The sequence below is a fragment of the Podarcis vaucheri genome (genome assembly GCF_965113315.1).
Source record: "Podarcis vaucheri genome assembly, chromosome: 2".
In the NCBI taxonomy this organism is placed as follows: Eukaryota; Metazoa; Chordata; class Lepidosauria; order Squamata; family Lacertidae; genus Podarcis; species Podarcis vaucheri.
In genome coordinates, this window is record NC_138760.1 from 39,615,350 (window position 1) to 39,629,399 (window position 14,050).

The 14,050-nt window shown below is 44.0% G+C and overlaps 1 protein-coding gene across 1 annotated transcript in view; it reads right to left on the reverse strand.

The window, feature by feature from the left end:
• UNC13D (unc-13 homolog D) overlaps positions 1 to 12,523 on the reverse strand; it is a 73,676-nt gene extending 61,153 nt beyond the window's left edge. The window contains exon 1 of the transcript XR_014214502.1: positions 12,430 to 12,523. The gene's annotated coding sequence lies outside the window, so the exon portion shown is untranslated. The remainder of the gene's footprint in view (positions 1 to 12,429) is intronic.
• Between the last annotated feature and the right edge of the window lie 1,527 nt (positions 12,524 to 14,050).

Here is a 14,050-nt window from a genome sequence, read left to right on the forward strand (position 1 = left end):
ACGTCAATGCTTGATAAAAAACAGCCATCCATCGCTTTAATAAAGGTGTCTGCATTTTGGAGCGCAGGATCCTTATCTCTCCACAAATTGCGCAGCCATGCTTTTGCGTCTCCATGCAAATGGGACATGATGAACCCCACTTTCTCTTGTTCATCTCTAAAGTCTTTGTGCAGTAGTTGCAGTGCACACATTACGTCTGCTCTAAAGTTGGGGTACTGTTGCAAATTCCCATCAAAGTGCGAGACTAGACCGCCTGTGCGTCTCCCCAACCCAATCCCCTCTGATTTGGGTGTCTGTTGCCCTTGCTTCGTAAGCACGTCCAACCTGACCTGGAGATCCCTGTAGGCGGCAGCTGCTTCCTCCTCTCTTTTCCTGGACGCCAGCGCCTCGGCAGTCAGTCGTGAAACTGCTTCTCTGAGTTCCGTTATTTGCTGTTCGGCCGTCATGTTGTCTGCCGTTCGTGAGCTCTCTTGTAGGCACCCGCTTTCTCTCCTCTCCGCGAGGCCGTGGATGCCCACAATTTGAAGGGACGGAGCTTACTGTCAGGGTTACTTCCAGATCCGAGCTCACAGAGGATCACGCTAGCCAGCGATCGTTAAATAAAAGTCTTTATTGAGTTACAGTCTCCATTCTCGAGCTGCTGCGTGCAACCCTACGTCTTATGCTTAGATCGGCGAAGCTCCGTCTGAGTCTCCGCCCCTTGCGCACCAACTTAATATCCTAGCCCTGCTCCACCTTTTCCGCCTGACAGTTCTCCTCTGGGTCCCTCTGCCCCCCTGGGTCTCTTCCTTCCGGGATTCTTCTGACGCTGACCCCCCGGACCCTTCTGTCTCCTTGCGCCGGGCTTTAGGACCTGGCTCCCTTTCCGGGCTGCCTACTGCGCCACCTTCCTGTGCATTTGAACTTGGCGCGCGCGCCCAACCTTCCACTTTCCGTCTAACCGTCACTTCGCTCCCCGATGAAGGTGTGGCCACTCCTGACTCGTGCCCTCCCTCCTGTTGCGAGCTGCCAGCGCTTGCTCCCTGGCGCTCTTCCTCTTTCCTACTCTCTGGCGGTGATGTTGGTCCCGATCTCCAACTGCTCCCCTCTGAGTCCCCTCTGGCTCTTTCTTCCTGGGGTGTCCCCCTAGTCTCCCCCCTTGCCCTGGCCACTGGTGCTCCTTTTTGTGAATCTTCTGATTCACTGGAAAGGCTCGGAGATCTCGGGTCGTCGTCATCACTCATCCTTTCTTCTGCCTCCTCCCCCTCGCTCTCTGTTTCCTCTCTTGCCCTCGCCTCTGCTCCTGAACCCCTGACAGTAACCATAAACAATAACTAAAACATCAAAAAGTACACAACCCAATTGAACAATTTCAACACAAATCAAAAGGAGATCTAAAATTAAGATCAGGCCAGGCAGGAAAAGGCCTGCAAGGCAGGGAGATCTTCCAGGACTCACAACCGAGATGGTCTATACACTGCCATTCTTTCCCCTCCTGTCACCAGAAGCAAGAGTGACACCTAAGGCTTCCTATAATGTACTCCAGTCCTGATATTCCTTGGAGATGGGAAAATTGCTACTGACGACAGACACATCCCCTCTCCACATATCCTAGAATAGAACCAGGCAAAAGGTCTTCTCGGTAGTGGCGCTGGCCCTGTGGAATGCCCTCTCATCAGATGTCAAGGAAATAAACAACTATCTGACTTTTAGAAGACACCTGAAGGCAACCCTGTTTAGGGAAGTTTTTAATGTTTGATGTTTTATCGTGTTTTTTATATTCTGTTGGGAGCTGCCCAGAGTGGCTGGGGAAACCCAGCCAGATGGGCGGGGTATAAATTACTACTACTACTACAATAGACGGAGTCCTCTCCTACCAGCCCTGTAACATACTAAAACGCCAAGTGATTTCCTTGTACAAAGACTAACTAACCTTATAACTAGCAATTAATATAACAAAGCAATTAATATTTAATATTTCTTTTATCTCCCAACAAAGGTCCGTATAGTTAAAGCCATGGTTTTCCCAGTAGTGATGTATGGAAGTGAGAGCTGGACCATAAAGAAGGCTGATCGCCGAATAATTGATGCTTTTGAATTATGGTGCTGGAGGAGACTCTTGAGAGTCCCATGGACTGCAAGAAGATCAAACGCATCCATTCTTAAGGAAATTACCCTGAGTGCTCACTGGAAGGACAGATCGTGAAGCTTAGGCTCCAATACTTTGGCTACCGCATGAGAAGAGAAGACTCCCTGGAAAAGACCTTGATGTTGGGAAAGATGGAGGGCACAAGGAGAAGGGGACGACAGAGGGCGAGATGGTTGGGCAGTGTTCTCGAAGCTACAAACATGAGCCTGACCAAACTGCGGGAGGCAGTGGAAGACAGAAGTGCCTGGTGTGCTCTGGTGCATGGGGTCACGAAGAGTCGGACACGACTAAACGACTAAACAACAACAAATTTCTTTTATCCTTTTGGCACATTTCCCATCAACTGTCACTACTCTGTTCATAGACCAATATTTTCTCCGAATGACCGTGCCTGGAGAACAACTGGTGGGGCTTCAAACCTTGCAATAATGATGATGGTGATGATAATTCCAACACAAAATAGTCATTTCACCTATTCTTTACTGGTTCAACTTCAAAACAACCCTTTCCAACATAAATAGAATCGAATACTTACCCCCACCCATAACTGGTTCTCGCACACAGTCTTGAATGAACCTGAGGTACAAAAGTCCTGAAAAGCAGTCAGTGAAACAGGGATGAGGTGGGAAAATACAGTGTTCAAAGCTGAGTCTGCTGCCACCCAAGAAGTACTCTTCTTAAAGTCAGTTACCAAGAGGCCACATTGCCAAGAATATTAGTCAAGGTCCAGGCCAGACAAACCATACAGAAGACAGCAGCAGACCAGCCACCAAATCTTTACAAAGCAAAGGCACACCGGAAAGTGGGCATTCAACCTTTCCCCTGCTCGTGTTTCTCCTCAGAAACTGCTTCTTTCTGGTTTTTTTCTTCCAGTGGGGCTTCAAGACCAGAAGCCTCGAACACACAAGCTGAAGGGTTTTTTAGGAATGTACGATTTCCCAGACTAGATCCGTCAACTGGTTTAACTTGTTTTGTCTGACCAGCAACACTTTCTTCAATTGCAGCTACAATGCTGGACAGCTTGCTGTTTGTCCATGATGATCAATTGCTAGGGCAAATAATGCCTGCCTTGTCCTTCCCTGGAAGCTATCGGTATAAATCCCAGCAGCATTCACAGGGAGGATGTTGAGTCTTAGGTCCCATCTGCACATCAACACATTTAAAGCAGTATCATACCACTTTAAACAGACATGGCTTCCCTCAAAGAATCCTGGCAGCTGCGGTTTCTGAGGCCCCAGTTCCCCTCACAGAGTTACAATCTCCAGAATTCCTTGGGACTGACTGTTCAGCCACTCTGAGAATTGTAGCTCCATGAGGGGAATAGGGGTCTCCTCACAACTTTCTGCACCCTTAACAAACTACAGCTCCTGGGATCCTTTGAGGGGAACCATGACTGTTTAAAGTGGCCCAGTACTGTTTAAAATGTATAATGCAGATAAATCAGATTTTGCACTGAAGGGCAAATATAAAATCGACATTCCCTGGACTGTACAATTTGAAAATGACTCGCGTTTTCTATTCCGCACAATCCCCACATGTACACAACTCAGCATCTGAAGCTGACTACACCACTCAGATAGGAAAACACCTTCTCCTTACACTGGGTCTGTGCCTTTAACAGCTACTGGGCCAGCAAAGGCCACAGCTGTAGCTTATCCATGATTGCATCAATATAATTCCTGCCTTAAAAAGCTGCTTGATCATATATATGTGCCTAAGTTCACTGAAATCAACGTACTAACTTTTCACATAAGATTCCAAATTGGCAGCTAGTTAGGTGAACCCCGCCCAATGAACCTAAGTTAGGCGTGTCCATTAACTTCAGTAGGTCTGGTCTGAGTAGCAGTAGCATTAAATACCACGCATTATGCCTGGGTATCGGTGCCCCAGTACTGGTGACTGATTCTGCATACCAGCTGCTTAAGTTAATAGTGAGCTCTCAGTTCCTCTTATTTCTTCCAGAGAGAAAGAAAAAGAAGAGAGACAGTGGGCTGAATAAGGCTACTGGAGAGCAGTGGAAACACCTGCTTAGATTACTATGTTTTAATTTTTGTTTACTGATTTTGTTTTTGTTTTATTAGTTTTGTTAACCACTCAAAGGGGTCCCCCCCCCAGTCAAGCCATGTATACCGGTAATTTTTATGAAATAAACAAAATATGATATGGGGTAGACCAAAGCTCATTCTGGGGTTCAGGAACATAGAATCCTTATCTTTTAAACTTTTCTGACTTGAGCTGTGTTGGGCAGGTTCATGCAAGGAAGGAATGAGGAACCAACTTCAGCGCCGTGTTGCCTTCTAGCTGTTGAGAGTATTATTTCAAAGGGTCAAAGCGGGAAAGGAAGAGGCAGCTTCAAATAGGGAAGTTTACTTTGCTTCGCAGCCCAACAAGGAAGGCGGAACATTTTTTTGCCTCAGTTAAAACAGAGTATGCAGGAAATTGAGCTCCCATTCCAAATTCCAGATCAAGTATCCGAGAGCAGGGGGAGTGTCTTTATGGCCAACAGAACATAACAATCACTGTCCGACCATTATTGCTGCAGAGCTAGGTCAGCAGCTCTAACAGAAAGCTGCAGAGTTCCCGTGCCTGTTCTATCATTGCATCATGACAACCTTGCCTTTTGTTTCAACAAGCATGTCGTTCTCATCAAGGATGCAGAACATAACTGGAAAGCAGGTTTGATGAAGATTCAGAATGAAAGCAAAAGAGATCTGGATGAACTTCTGGTCCTTAACACACTCATTCTAACCCTATCACCGTGTGTCTCATGTGCCATCTCTCTCTTTCACTTTTACTTCCTCATTCCCTTAAACACACAGACACACGAGAAATTCCAGGGAACTAACAAAATAACGTAACCAACAAATGGGGTCATTTTATATTATCGCTATTTCATATAGTTCAGACAAGCTGCACAATTTTAAGGGGTACAGACAAGTCATTTTAAAGGGTAATGGAAGGTGCTTCAGCACATTCCATCCACCTTGCAAGAACGTGACTTGAAATGCAGCAAGTCTTTTCATCAATTTGTTACCACACTTAGGGTGGATCTAGACATGGGGGAATGCTATAAATAAGTCAGAAATTAGATCAGGCATAGGCAAACTGAGCCCTCCAGATGTTTTGGGACAACTCCTCCCATCATCCCTAGCTAACCGGACCAGTGGTCAGGGATGATGGGAGTTGTAGTCCCAAAACATTTGGAGGGCTGAGTTTGCCTATACCGGAATTAGATTGTTACAGCAAAAGAAAAAAAATCTCTATAGAAAATTGTGTTTTAAAACTTCCTGCTCTCTGGTGCCATCTGGTGTTGATTGTTTATAGAAAATACAAATCACTGTTTCTTTAATAGCATAGCTGAGTCTCTAGAATGCCTATCTTTACCCTCAGCTATTTTGATTGTCGAATATCATGATGAGTCATAAAATAAATAAATGAAGCCTAGATATTGCATGAGAATTAAATTATGAAATTTTGTTCGTATAATATTATTATTAAGATCACAGGGTGGTTTTCAATATAAAAACACAAAAATACATCTCATAACAACAAACAAAAACAATAACCCCACAGTTTAAAAGGCCAAAGGCCTGAGACAATATATAGATTAAGGCTACAATCCCATGCATACTTAACCTGGAAGGAAGCTCCACTGAACACACTGAGACTTAACTCTTAATAAACATGCATTGGATTGTCCTGTTAGTATTCACTTAATTCTGATCTGGTATGTAGAACATCCTGCCTCAAAAGCGTTAGTGTCTATAGTTTTAACAGTGTTTTCCTTAAGGCAAGCAAAAGCATGTTATAAACATACATTAAGTGTAGTTACTGATAAACTGGAGAGATGTATGCTGTATCAGGAATACATTTTTCATGAGCACCTCTTCCCCCACCTCCAATCATCTCCTATATATCCTGTGTTCAGAGGCCTCAAGCTATACCTCCAGTGGTATTTGGATGGAGGTTTATCCATTGAGTTAAAAGTAGCCAGATCAATATTCTAAAACACTGGAAGACATACCACAGGGGTGCATGAAAAAGGGCTGTTCCACAATATTCTATGGAGCTGTAGCAGCATCCCATAATTTATTTCAAGGAGACATGGCACACCTGCAAATTCTAACTCAGCTCTACACAAATAGCACATGATGATCACTGAATGAATAATTATCTCTTTTACACCTTTGGACCACTGGACTTCACTCCTAAGTACATTTACTAGGGAATAAACCTCATCCACAGTGAGACTTGCTTCCAAGTAAACGTTCATAGGGTCACTCTCTAAGCCACACGCCCACATTCATCATAACCAGAATGATTAACAGTGGTAAAAGATGGGTGTGTGGGAAGGGGTCCGTCTGGAAGCATTTTCATGATAAAATCACTAGAATTCTTTAATAGTGACACAAGGTGCATATCTGTGTGGCACAGAAATGGATCTATTATCACAAACAATGCAAGACAAAGTCTCTTTCAATATTGAAATCCTCAGAAACTTCCAACCTACTATAAGACGTTCTAAGAGGCACCTACAAAAGCAGCTTCTCCCGTCAGACATATATTTAACATCAACGCTTACCTAGTCTGTTTTCATTTTTGCTCTTTACACAGCAGTGCTCCACCCGGCTACTGCCTGTCTGATATGCCAAACTGAACTTTGCTGCCAGCTGTTCTATTCCTTGAAGGATTCTGTTCCCTCAATAGTAATAGCACCCTGCAGATCATACAATCCTATTCCGCCTCAGGGCGGAAACGTAAATCAGTTTCTTATTGCATTATCCATTGATTATAGTCAAGCAGACAGTAACCCCGTCATTGTTGACAGGAAGTATGCACTTAGGACCTTTAACAACAGGCAGCTGGTAAGGCCAGAGAAAGGTCTTGCTCTGGTCTAATTGGCTGCACTGGCCCCAAAAAATGAATTAATACAAATCGCTCTATTTGTTTTTGGTCCTAGTAAGCAGAATAGTAAAAAAAGCCTGTGCTGTGAGCTCAGCGTGACTGTTGTTCAAACCATTCGGGTCTGGCTGGCTTCCGGCATATATTCAATCTCTTTGGGGGAGACAGAGAATTTTGCAAGTCACCCTTCCAAGTTAAAAACAAGACCCTGTGAAAGGAGAAACCTTTTGGCTGCAGTCTCAAGATCAAAACCAAGCTGGTGTTTGTTTACTTAGCACCAAGAATATACAGGAGTGGTCCTTGATTTCACTGTGTGAATACCCTTTAGTTTTTTACACACACAGAGAGGAACATACTTATTTCCCATCAGGTGGCTCATTTGTACTGAAGTCACATCAGGTCTGTGTTCTACTTCTGAAAGATGATGCCTCTTCTTGTGGAGTACAGAAAGTGATAGCATGAACTGCCAACAAAGACAACTGTGTTCTACCTGGTAAATAATATCAGAATCTGAATAGCAAGTAAAACCCAGATTGTTTCTGGGCATTGTAGTTTGTTATGGGTTGCTGGGAACTGTAACTGTGAGAGGTAAATCACAGTGCCCAGGATTACCGTATTTACCCAAATCTAATGCTCACCTTTTTTGGCCAAATTACATTGCGAAAATAAAGGTGTGCATTACATTCGATGGCACATTTACATTTGCCAGCAAATACTTCTTTTTTGGTTTCAAGGTTCTGAACGCTGAGGTGTGCATTAGGTTCAATGGTGCATAAGACTCAAGTAAATACTGTATTTCAGGCATGCCCAACAGGTAGATCGTGATATACCAGTAGATCACTGGACCTCTGCGGTAGATCACTGGTAGATCATTGGTTCCCCCCAAAGAAGCTGAACAACTGTGGCTCCCCTAAAAAAAGCTCAACATTTTACCTCCTCCCTGAAAAAACTCAACAACTTTGACCTGAACCCCCCAAAAGGGGGTAGATCACTGCTAGTTTTTAACTCTGTGAGTAGAGCGCAGTCTCTTGGGAGTTGGCCACCCCTGCTGTATTTGAAGGAAATAATGATCTCCTGGTTGATGCGGATGCCATTGAATGTGCATGCATACTCCGTGCACTTCCCTGTCTCCCACGCCCCCCAGGGCACTGGCAACCCATGCTACGTCACTGTTTGTATGTACAATGTTGGGCATCTCCAGTTAAAAAGGATCTGGTAACTGGGGATAGGAAGGACTCTCATTTTCAAAACCATGCAGAGCTACTGCCTGTCACAAGTAGAGTAACCAATAGTGAGCTAGATGGATAAACAGCTTGATCTTTAGACATTTAACACAGATGATAACGTTCCTCTCCATGCCATGAAAAGCCTCACCTGCTGACTTCTGCACATCTAGTGTATATTGGCACAAGAGCAGATCAGGCGAAGAAAAGCCTGCTGGATCAGGCTGGCATCCTGTTCTCAAGTGGCCACTCAGATACCTGCTGGAAACCCCACCTGCAGTTTCCAGCAACAGGTACTCAGAAGTATTACTGCCACTGACCACGAAGGAAGAGAATAGTCATAATGCCTAGTAGCTTTAGCCCCCAGGAATTTGTCAAATCCTCTTTTAAAGTCATTCAAGTAATGGTAGCCATCAATGCTTCCTGTGGAGCAGCCTTTCTCAACCTGTGGGTCCCCAGATGTTGCTGAACTACAACTCCCATCACCCCTAGCTAGCAAGGCCAGAGCTCAGGGATGATGGGAGTTGTAGTCCAACAACATCTGGGGACCCACAGGTTGAAAACCACTGCAGGTGGAGCGAGTTCCACAGTTTAACTATGCACAGGTTAGTTTTCTGGACAACTGGCAAACATATATGAGGGCTCTGGTTTTTATTCATGATTTGAAGAGCTAATGATGTGTGACCTTTAGACTACTTCTCAAACAGCAGCCTGACACACACATTTTCAAAAAGGTTTCTTTGTCTTTGCGGCTAGCTGTAAGGAAGCTGTTATAGGCACACAGCCTCTGTCAGGAAATATAAAGATGACAACTGTAATGACAGTAGCCCTTGGGTATAACCCGGTTTTGTAGAAAAACACTAGCCAAGAAGAAATGTCATATTGAAGAGAAAAAAATAATAGAGTCTGTAAATACATGGTCTCTGTGTGTAACAATCAGACATTCCTAACTCAACACTTCAAAATGAAGAATCAATAGTCACACCAGAAACTGAACAATTTACTAGGCCATGTCTAACTAATAATAATAATAATAATAATAATAATAATAATAATAATAATAAATTTTATTTATATCCCGCCCTCCCCAGCCGAAGCTGGGCTCAGGGCGGCTAACAACAATCAAAATAGTTCAACATTCTAAAACATTCATTATAAAATTAATTAAATTAAATCAAATTAAAATCAAATTAATGGCAACCATCAAGCAAAATTTTGTGCAATAGTAGCAGAGATAAGGCTAGTTTGTACAATAGTGGGTGTATTATATCTTTTCAAGGTTTGGATTGGTGAAATCCACTAGACCAGATCATTTAGTTGAGCAAATAATCGTACTCGGGGTATTCCATAACCACCAGCTCCACCTAAAATTAGAATAGAATCACTGAATTGTCGAGTTGGAAGAGACCCCAAAGGTCATCTAGTCCAACCCCCTGCAATGCAGGAATCTCAGCTAAAGCATCAATGACTGATGGCCATCCAACCTCTACTTAGAAACCTCCAAGGAACAAGAATCCACCACCTCCCGAGGGAGACGGTGTAAATGTTGAACAGCTCTTACTGTCAGAAAGTTCTTCTGTGATGTTTAGTTGGAAACCCCTTTCTTGTAACTTGAATGCATTGTTTTAGGATAGGTCCTACCCTCCAGAGCAGAAAAAAACAAGCTTGTTCCATCTTCCATGTGACAGCCCTTGAGATATCTGAAGATGGCAATCATATCTCTTCCGATTCTCCTCTTTTCCAGGCTAAACGTACCCAACTTCCTCAACCATAAGGCTTAATAGTCAGACCCTTTAATATCATGGTCACCATCCTCTGCAACATTGGGCCAGGTGCCTGGGACAAAGATTTGACCAGTAAGAACTCAGTAACAGTCCATTAAGGTACAGTGGTACCTCAGGTTACATACGCTTCAGGTTACATATGCTTCAGGTTACAGACTCTGCTAACCCAGAAATAGTGCTTCAGGTTAAGAACTTTGCTTCAGGTTGAGAACAGAAATTGTGCTCCGGCGGTGCGGCAGCAGCAGGAGGCCCCATTAGCTAAAGTGGTGCTTCAGGTTAAGAACAGTTTCAGGTTAAGTACAGACCTCCGGAATGAATTAAGTACGTAACCCGAGGTACCACTGTACTCATCCGCAAAACAAATTCTGTAATGAGCCTGTTTTGCAGCATTCTAGCCTGAATTGCGCAGCTAATTTTTGTCAACTAGATCTCTATAAAATGGCATGTTGAAAGCTAAATTGCTAGCAAAATAAGATAGCAAATAGCAAAACTTGGAGTTCCATGAAAGGCCAGTAGGTTGTAATTAAATTATCATAACGTTATTAGTAAAATGGGAGGGGGGCAGCAGATTTTTCTCCCTCAGGCAGTTATTTGGGGTGCCATTGCTAGTGAAACTCTTACAGCACTATCTGAAATACAACCCTCAAGCTGAAGCTTGCCCCACCCTGCTCTGCCTTGAATTCTTTCCTGCAAGTAGCATTTTTCCGCGAAACATCTCTCAGACTTATCAACACATTCCTTTTTTGGGAGAGAGCTTACCGGCAAATGCTAAACCAGATAAAGACCAGGTGGGTGGGCTTGCAACAGTGCTACGGGGAGGCCATAACTCACCTCTTCTTCTTCTTCTCACACAGATTCTTCTGCCAGGTGTGCCTTTGCTTCTCATGCAGGAAACTGCTTTAACAGCTGACGCGCTGGACTGACTCACTGCATTGTAAACCCATGGGCAAGACAGCACTGGGCAGGAACGCAGGCAGCACTGCAGCGCTGATAAATCCCCTGAGGTTGTGGATGGAGTGGACACAGCAACATGCAGCAGCAGCAGCAGCAGCTGGCACCCACTAGACCAGGTGGGGCTGCTAGGAGGTCATTGGGGGGGCGTGCCCAGTGAGTGGTCACAGGTGTGTGTGACCAAGTTGTTCTGGTTTTCTCCCCATCCTCTTCCATTGCAAAGCTACTGTGGATGCTTATGCATTGCAATTTTACAAACAGCACCTAACCAAACTGAAAAGTGTATTACTTTGGTTCTGAAGAGTTCCCTGCTGTCACAATTTTGAGTGTGCGTTCATGCCAACGAAGCTGTATACAGTGGTACCTCAGGTTACAGACGCTTCAGGTTACAAACTCCACTAACCCAGAGATAGTACCTCGGGTTAAGAAATTTGCTTCAGGATGAGAACAGAAATTGCATGGAGGCAGTGGGAGGCCCCATTAGCTTAAGGATATTCAGGCCTACAAACACTGGACTTTACATGTAAATCTGTGGCAAGTCCAGTGTGTGGCTGTCTCTGTGGGGTGTATGGGCAGGATGTACGTGGGGTGTATGGACAGTACTAGCCCCTTAAAGACTAACAAATTCATTATGGCATAAGCTATTGGACGCTAAAACCCACTTTGTCGTCTGCATCATTCTCGGTAATCTCTGAAATCTTATAGAATAATATTTGCTAGGCTCTGAAGTGCTTCTTGATTATTGTTTCATTTCATGGCTGGTTGGCTAGCCCATTAAATGAAAGAATACAAGATTAATGTTCTCGGCACCACACAATAAGCCAGTGACAGAAAGGAGGATTTTTATGTTAAGTCTCCACATCCTCTGGTGCACTTATTTTTAAAGGTATGAAAATAGGGAGGCTTTTGCCAATTGACTTTACTGAGAAGAAAAATGTGCAGGCAATATTCTACCCAATCAGGGTGTGATGCAGACTAAGGGCTTTGACTATTAGCATTACCAACTCCTCCTAACAAACCTTAGCACAGGATATAGAATTTGGCCTAAAGGATATAAGCCTCAAAATAAATAGTGTGAGCATGCACAGAGTGCACCTGCCTCACCACTACAGAACTTCTGTCTGTTTTTAATAAGGCGATTTCACAAGCAACCTTTATATACATAATATATTGCATAATCACCACAGTAGAATTTCCTGCTGAATATCCTATCCCTATCTAGTCCAGCACCCTGTTCTCACAGAAGACCACCACATAGCCTGTTTGAATGCAAAACTCTCTACTTCTCTCAAATCTAGAGACACACCCAGAAACCCTATTGTCCCAACAACACCCAGTGTTGAAGGTTGCAACACACATAGAAACCACCCACCATTTCTCCTCCCATTCACATAAATGAATGCAAATTATTTGAGAATGTATATTAATGAAATATACTTACACACGCTGTTCCCCTTAACAATTATTCTTCATTTAAAAAGCTGCTCAAGCTAGCAAGCATACCCTTCTGGTGAACTATGAAGAATGTGCTTTGCTTTCTTTCAAGAAAACAGCTCTGAGCATGCTCAGACTGCTCTTCAAGGCAGTCCTAATAGGTCAATACTGTTATGAATGCTGGTTAAGCTGCATAACAGATGAAGTGGAAGGCTTCATTTGAGGCCTGCCTTGAAGGCCTGTCTGATCCCTTGTACAGTTTTCCTGCATGGGAAGGCCTTCTTTGCTACAGCTGGGTTTTGTGATTAGGCTGTGTGCTGCACAGACCTGACAGAAATGTTTGCAGAACTTATGTGAGAAGTAAAAAGTGTATGTAGACAGGAAATTGTGGGTTTCAGATTTTGGAGGGCCTTTTAATTGCTTGGCATTCTCCTGGGAGGATTATGCCTTAGTGGACCAGCCTCCACTGGCAACATGTGCATGGTGTGTGTGTAAATAACAGTTCCAGAATTGTGCAAATTATCAAATTATCTTTGATAATTTTTCATTATCACAGAGACAACTATGTCATCTTCCAGTCACATATTATTGAACAATAGACCCCCAGAAACAGACATTGCCACCAATGCCATCATTGCATTAACTCTTTATATCCCTCCCTAATCATGGAGGCCTTTGGGCCAGTCACAGTTAGGAGCCTTACCCACCAGGCACTGTGTGTTTAGTGTTGCAAGCCCAATTTTACAGAATTCTTTTCTAGCTGAAATCACGACAGGACCCTGCCCTACTGAATTTCTAGCTCCTGCTGAACATTTCTTTATTGCATCAGGCATTTTAAGTGAAGTTTGATTTTATACTTCCGATTTTTAGTTTTTGTATTGTACCCCTGTAATTTGCTTAGAGACGATTGTGGTTAACGGCATATAAACTGTTTCAACAAATAAATGCAATATTAAGCGGATATCCATCTCTTCAGGTGTGGCACTGCTTACTCCATCTACCTGAGGGCGAAGGTGATGAGAGGTGAGAGCAGACTTCATGGATTCCTTGAACTTGCTTCAGGGAGAAACAGTCTGAAGTCACCAGCACTAATATGGTAGGTTGCAAGTCGCCTTCATTTCTGGATACTGGAGTCCCACAAGGTGCCTCTTGCTAGGAGCAGCAAAAGGTGTGCTGGAGATTCTACTCTAGATTTTTTTCATGCAAGAGCTCCATGGGCCAAATTGTGCATTTTTTCATGAGCGATTAACAGGAACTCTTGCCTTCCTCTGAAGGGAACTTGAAGGTCATTTCATAACCGCCACCACAGAGCTGCCACGTGGAACTGTTACCGACAACTCCCATGGGGTGGCTGTTGTATAATTTGAAGCAGTCAGGAGTGTTTCCCCTCTGTAAAGGTAAAGGTAAAGGTACCCCTGCCCGAACGGGCCAGTCTTGACAGACTCTGGGGTTTGTGCGCCCATCTCACATCTATTGGCCGGGGGCCAGCGCTGTCCGAAGACACTTCCGGGTCACGTGGCCAGCGTGACAACGCTGCTCTGGCGAGCCAGAGCCGCACACGGAACGCCGTTTACCTTCCCGCTGGTAAGCGGTACCTATTTATCTACTTGCACCCGGGGGTGCTTTCG